Source organism: Mus caroli, unplaced genomic scaffold, assembly GCF_978045245.1.
Source record: "Mus caroli unplaced genomic scaffold, Mus_caroli_1 scaffold_16, whole genome shotgun sequence".
Classification (NCBI taxonomy): Eukaryota; Metazoa; Chordata; class Mammalia; order Rodentia; family Muridae; genus Mus; species Mus caroli.
Genome location: NW_028227271.1, coordinates 543460 through 550634, shown reverse-complemented (window position 1 = coordinate 550634; position 7175 = coordinate 543460).

Here is a 7175-nt window from a genome sequence, read left to right as displayed (position 1 = left end):
TCTGACTGGTGTGAGGTGGAATCCCAGGGTTGCCTTTGATTTGCATTTCCCTGATGATTAAGGCTGTTGAACATTTTTTCAGGTGCTTCTCAGCCATTCAGTATTCCTCAGGTGAGAATTTTTTGTTCAGCTCTGAGCCCCATTTTTTAATGGGGTTATTAGATTTTCTGGAGTCCACCTTCTTGAGTTCTCTCTCTATATTGGATATTAGTCCCCTATCTGATTTAGGATAGGTAAAGATCCTTTCCCAATCTGTTGGTGGTCTTTTTGTCTTATTGACGGTGTCTTTTGCCTTGCAGAAGCTTTGCAACTTTATGAGGTAACATTTGTCGATTCTTGATCTTACAGCACAAGCCATTGCTGTTCTATTCAGGAATTTTCCCCCTGTACCCATATCTTTGAGGCTTTTCCCTACTTTCTCCTCTATAAGTTTCAGTGTCTCTGGTTTTATGTGGAGTTCCTTAATCCACTTAGATTTGACCTCAGTACAAGGAGATAGGAATGGATCAATTCACATTCTTCTACATGATAACCACCAGTTGTGCCAGCACCATTTGTTGAAAATGCTGTCTTTTTTCCACTGGATGGTTTTAGCTCCCTTGTCAAAGATCAAGTGAACATAGGTATGTGGGTTGATCTCAGGGTCTTCAATTCTGTTCCATTGGTCTACTTGTCTGTTGCTATACCAGTACCATGCAGTTTTTATCACAATTGCTCTGTAGTACAGCTTTAGGTCAGGCATGGTGATTCCACCAGAGGTTCTTTTATCCTTGAGAAGAGTTTTTGCTATCCTAGGTTTTTTGTCATTCCAGATGAATTTGCAGATTGCCCTTTCTAATTCGTTGAAGAATTGAGTTGGAATTGTGATGGGGATTGCATTGAGTCTGTAGATTGCTTTTGGCAAGATAGCCATTTTTACTATATTGATCCTGCCAATCCATGAGCACGGGAGATCTTTCCGTCTTCTGAGATCTTTAATTTCTTTCTTCAGAGACTTGAAGTTTTTATTATACAGATCTTTCACTTCCTTAGTTAGAGTCATGCCAAGGTATTTTATATTATTTGTGACTATTGAGTAGGGTGTTGTTTCCCTAATTTCTTTCTCAGCCTGTTTATCCTTTGTGTACAGAAAGGCCATTGACTTGCTTGAGTTAATTTTATATCCAGCTACTTCATTGAAGCTGTTTATCAGGCTTAGGAGTTCTCTGGTGGAATTTTTAGGGTCACTTATATATACTATCATATCATCTGCAAAGAGTGATATTTTGACTTCTTCTTTTCCAATTTGTATCCCCTTGATCTCCTTTTGTTGTCTAATTGCTCTGGCTAGGACTTCAAGTACAATGTTGAATAGGTATGGAGAGAGTGGACAGCCTTGTCTAGTCCCTGATTTTAGTGGGATTTCTTCCAGCTTCTCACCATTTACTTTGATGATGGCTACTGGTTTGCTGTAGATTGTTTTTTATCATGTTTAGGTATGGGCCTTGAATTCCTGATCTTTCCAAGACTTTTATCATGAATGGGTGTTGGATCTTGTCAAATGCTTTTTCCGCATCTAACGAGATGATCATGTGGTTTTTATCTTTGAGTTTGTTTTTATAGTGGATTATGTTGATGGATTTCCATATATTGAACCATCCTTGGATCCCTGGGATGAAACCTACTTGGTCAGGATGGATGATTGTTTTGATGTGTTCTTGGATTCAGTTAGGGTGAACTTTATTGAGGATTTTTCATTGATATTCATAAGGGAAATTGGTCTGAAGTTTTCTATCTTTGTTGGGTCTTTTTGTAGTTTAGGTATCAGAGTAATTGTGGCTTCATAGAATGAGTTGGGTAGAGTACCTTCTGTTTCTATTTTGTGAAATTGTTTTGAAGAACTGGGATTAGATCTTCTTTGAAGGTTTGATAGAACTCTGCACTAAACCTATCTGGTCCTGGGCTTTTTTTTTGGCTGGGAGACTGTTAATGACTGCTTCTATTTATTTGGGGGAAATAGAACTGTTTTGATCATTAACCTGATCTTGATTTAACTTTGGTTCCTGGTATCCGCCTAGAAACTTGTCCATTTCATCCAGGTTCTCCAGTTTTGTTGAGTATATCCTTTTGTAGAAGGATATGATGGTGTTTTGGATTTCTACAGGATCTATTGTTATGTCTCCCTTTTCATTTCTGATTTTGTTAATTAGGATGCTTTCCCTGTGTCCTCTAGTGAGTCTGGCTAAGGGTTTATCTATCTTGTTGATTTTCTCAAAGAACCAGCTCCTTGATTAGTTGATTCTTTGAATAGTTCTTCTTGTTTCCACTTGGTTGATTTAGCCCCTGAGTTTGATTATTTCTTGCCATATACTTCTCTTGGGTGAATTTGCTTCCTTTTGTTCTAGAGGTTTTAGGTGTGTTGTCAAGCTGCTAGTGTGTGTTCTCTCTAGTTTTTTGGAGGCACTCAGAGCTATGAGTTTTCCTCTTAGAAATGCTTTCATTGTGTATCATAAGTTTGGGTATGTTTTGGGTTCACCTTCATTAAACTCCAAAAAGTCCTTAATTTCTTTCTTTATTCCTTCCTTGACCACAGTATCATTGAGAAGAGTGTTCAATTTCCACGTGAATGATGGCTTTTTATTATTTTTTCGTTATTGAAGATCAGCCTTAGTCCATGGTGATCTGATAGGATGCATTGGACAATTTCAATATTTTTGTATCTGTTGAGACTTGTTTTGTGACCAATTATGTGGTCAATTTTGGAGAAGGTACCGTGAGGTGCTGAGAAGAAGGTATATCCTTTTGTTTTAGGATAAAATGTTCTGTTGATATCTGTCAGATCCATTTGTTTCATAACTTCTGTTAGTTTCACTGTGTCCCTGTTTAGTTTCTGTTTCCATGATCTGTTCATTGGTGAATGTGGTGTGTTGAAGTCTCTCACTATTATTGTGTGAGGTGCAATGTGTGCTTTGAGCTTTACTAAAGTTTCTTTAATGAATGTGGCTGCCCTTGCATTTGGATCATAGATATTCAGAATTGATAGTTCCTCTTGGAGGATTTTACCTTTGATGAGTATGAAGTGTCCCTCCTTGTGTTTTTTGATGAATTTGGGTTGGAAGTCGATTTTATTTGATATTAGAATGGCTACTCCAGCTTGTTTCTTCAGACCATTTGCTTGGAAAATTGTTTTCCAGCCTTTCATTCTGAGGTAGTGTCTATCTTTTGCCCTGAGATGAGTTTCCTGTAAGCAGCAAAATGTTGGGTCCTGTTTGTGTGCCAGTTTGTTAGTCTATGTCTTTTTATTGGGGAGTTGAGTCCATTGATATTAAGAGGTATTAGTGAAAAGTAATTGTTGTTTCCTATTATTTTTGTTGTTAAAGTTGGCATTCTGTTCTTGTGGCTGTCTTCTTTTTGGTATGTTGAGGGAGTACCGTCTTGCTTTTTCTAGGACGTGGTTTCTGTTCTTGTATTGTTTTTTTTTTTTTTTTTGTTTTTTTTGTTTTTTTTTTTTTCTGTTATTATCCTTTGAAGGGCTGGATTTGTGGAAAGATAATGTGTGAATTTGGTTCTGTCGTGGAATACTTTCGTTTCTCCATCTAAGGTAATTGAAAGTTTGGCTGGGTATAGTAGCCTGGGCTGGCATTTGTGTTCTCTTAGTGTCTGTATACCATCTGTCCAGGCTCTTCTGGATTTCATAGTCTCTGGTGAAAAATCTGGTGAAATTCTGATCGGCTTGCCTTTATATGTTACTTGACCTTTTTCCCTTACTGCTTTTAATATTCTATCTTTATTTAGAGCATTTGTTGTTCTGATTATTATGTGTCGGGAGATATTTCTTTTCTGGTCCAGTCTATTTGGAGTTCTGTAGGCTTCTTGTATGTTCATGGGCATCTCTTTCTTTAGATTAGGAACGTTTTCTTCTATAATTTTGTTGAAGATATTTGCTGGCCCTTTAAGTTGAAAATCTTCATTCTCATCTACTCCTATTATCAATAGGTTTGGTCTTCTCATTGTATCCTGTATTTCCTGGATGTTTTGAGTTAGGATCTTTTTGCATTTTCCATTTTCTTTCATAGTTGTGCGGATGTTCTCTATGGAATTTTCTGCACCTCAGATTCTCTCTTCCATCTCTTGTATTCTGTTGCTGAAGCTCACATCTATGCTTCCAGATTTCTTCCCTAGGGTTTCTATCTCTAGCGTTTCCTCACTTTGGCTCTTCTTTATTGTGTCTACTTCCCTTTTAAGGTCTTCAATGGTTTTATTCAATTTCATCACCTGTTTGGTCATGTTTTCCTGCAATTCTTTAAGGGATTTTAAGTGCTTCCTCTTTAAGGTCTTCTACCTGTTTAGCAGTGTTCTCCTGTATTTCTTTAAGTGAGTTATTAAAGTCCTTCTTGATGTCCTCTACCATCATCATGAGATATGCTTTTAAATCTGGGTCTAGCGTTTTGGTTGTGTTCGGGTGCCCTGGACTGATAAAAGTGGGAGTGCTGGGTTCTGATGATGGTGAGTGGTCGTGGTTTCTGTTAGTAAGATTCTTTTTTTTTTTTTTTTTGTGATCATCTCAATTTATTTATTTATTTATTTTTTAATTTTTAATATTTTTATTACATATTTTACTCAATTACATTTCCAATGTTATCCCAAAAGTCCACCATAGCGCCCCCCACTTCCCTACCCACCCATTCCCATTCTTTTGGCCCTGGCATTCCCCTATATTGGGGCATATAAAGTTTGCACGTCCAATGGGCCTCTCTTTCCATTGATGGCCGACTAGACCATCTTTCGATACATATGCAGCTAGAGACAAGAGCTCCGGGGTTCTGGTTAGTACATCATGTTGTTCCAACAATAGGGTTGCAGATCCCTTTAGCTCCTTGGTTACTTTCTCTAGCTTCTCCATTGGGAGCCCTGTATTACATCCAATAGCTGACTGTGAACATCCACTCCTGTGTTTGCTAGGCCCCGGCATCGTCTCACAAGAGACAGCTATATTTGGGTCCTTTCAGCAAAATCTTGCTAGTGTATGCAATGGTGTCAGCGTTTAGAAGCTGCTTATGGGATGGATCCCTGGATACGGCAGTCTCTAAATGGTCCATCCTTTCATCACAGCTACGAACTTTGTCTCTGTAACTCCTTCACTGGGTGTTTTGTTCCCAATTCTAAGAAGGGGCACAGTGTCCACACTTTGGTCTTCATTCTTCTTGAGTTTCATGCGTTTAGCAAATTGTATCTCATATCTTGGGTATCCTAAGTTTTGGGCTAATATCCACTTATCAGTGAATACATATTGTGTGAGTTCTTTTGTGATTGTGTTACTTCACTCAAGATGATGCCCTCCAGGTCCATCCATTTGGCTAGGAATTTCATAAATTCATTCTTTTTTTTTTTTTTTTTTTTTTTTTTTTTTTTTTAGTATTGTATTTTTTTTTTATTACATATTTTCCTCAATTACATTTCCAATACTATCCCAAAAGTCCCCCATAGCGCCCCCCACTTCCCTACCCACCCATTCCCATTCTTTTGGCCCTGGCATTCCCCTATATTGGGGCATATAAAGTTTGCAAGTCCAATGGGCCTCTCTTTCCATTGATGGCTGACTAGGCCATCTTTCGATACATATGCAGCTAGAGACAAGAGCTCCGGGGTTCTAGTTTGTACATCATGTTGTTCCAACAATAGGGTTGCAGATCCCTTTAGCTCCTTGGGTACTTACTCTAGCTTCTCCATTGGGAGCCCTGTGATACATCCAATAGCTGACTGTGAACATCCACTCCTGTGTTTGCTAGGCCCCAGCATCGTCTCACCAGAGACAGCTATATTTGGGTCCTTTCAGCAAAATCTTGCTAGTGTATGCAATGGTGTCAGCGTTTAGAAGTTGATTATGGGATGGATCCCTGGATACGGCAGTCTCTAAATGGTCCATCCTTTCATCACAGCTACGAACTTTGTCTCTGTAACTCCTTCACTGGGTGTTTTGTTCCCAATTCTAAGAAGGGGCACAGTGTCCACACTTTGGTCTTCATTCTTCTTGAGTTTCATGCGTTTAGCAAATTGTATCTCATATCTTGGGTATCCTAAGTTTTGGGCTAATATCCACTTATCAGTGAATACATATTGTGTGAGTTCTTTTGTGATTGTGTTACTTCACTCAAGATGATGCCCTCCAGGTCCATCCATTTGGCTAGGAATTTCATAAATTCATTCTTTTTTTTTTTTTTTTTTTTTAGTATTGTATTTTTTTTTTTATTACATATTTTCCTCAATTACATTTCCAATACTATCCCAAAAGTCCCCCATAGCGCCCCCCACTTCCCTACCCACCCATTCCCATTCTTTTGGCCCTGGCATTCCCCTATATTGGGGCATATAAAGTTTGCAAGTCCAATGGGCCTCTCTTTCCATTGATGGCTGACTAGGCCATCTTTCGATACATATGCAGCTAGAGACAAGAGCTCCGGGGTTCTAGTTTGTACATCATGTTGTTCCAACAATAGGGTTGCAGATCCCTTTAGCTCCTTGGGTACTTACTCTAGCTTCTCCATTGGGAGCCCTGTGATACATCCAATAGCTGACTGTGAACATCCACTCCTGTGTTTGCTAGGCCCCAGCATCGTCTCACCAGAGACAGCTATATTTGGGTCCTTTCAGCAAAATCTTGCTAGTGTATGCAATGGTGTCAGCGTTTAGAAGTTGATTATGGGATGGATCCCTGGATACGGCAGTCTCTAAATGGTCCATCCTTTCATCACCTCTACGAACTTTGTCTCTGTAACTCCTTCCCTGGGTGTTTTGTTCCCAATTCTGAGAAGGTGCACAGTGTCCACACTTTGGTCTTCATTCTTCTTGAGTTTCATGCGTTTAGCAAATTGTATCTTAAATCTTGGGTATCCTAAGTTTTGGGCTAATATCCACTTATCAGTGAATACATATTGTGTGAGTTCTTTTGTGATTGTGTTACTTCACTCAAGATGATGCCCTCCAGGTCCATCCATTTGGCTAGGAATTTCATAAATTCATTCTTTTTAATAGCTGAGTAGTACTCCATTGTGTAAATGTACCATAATTTCTGTATCCATTCCTCTGTTGAGGGACATCTGGGTTCTTTCCAGCTTCTGGCTATTATAAATAGGGCTGCTATGAACATAGTGGAACATGTGTCCTTTTTACCGGTTGGGACATCTTCTGGATATATG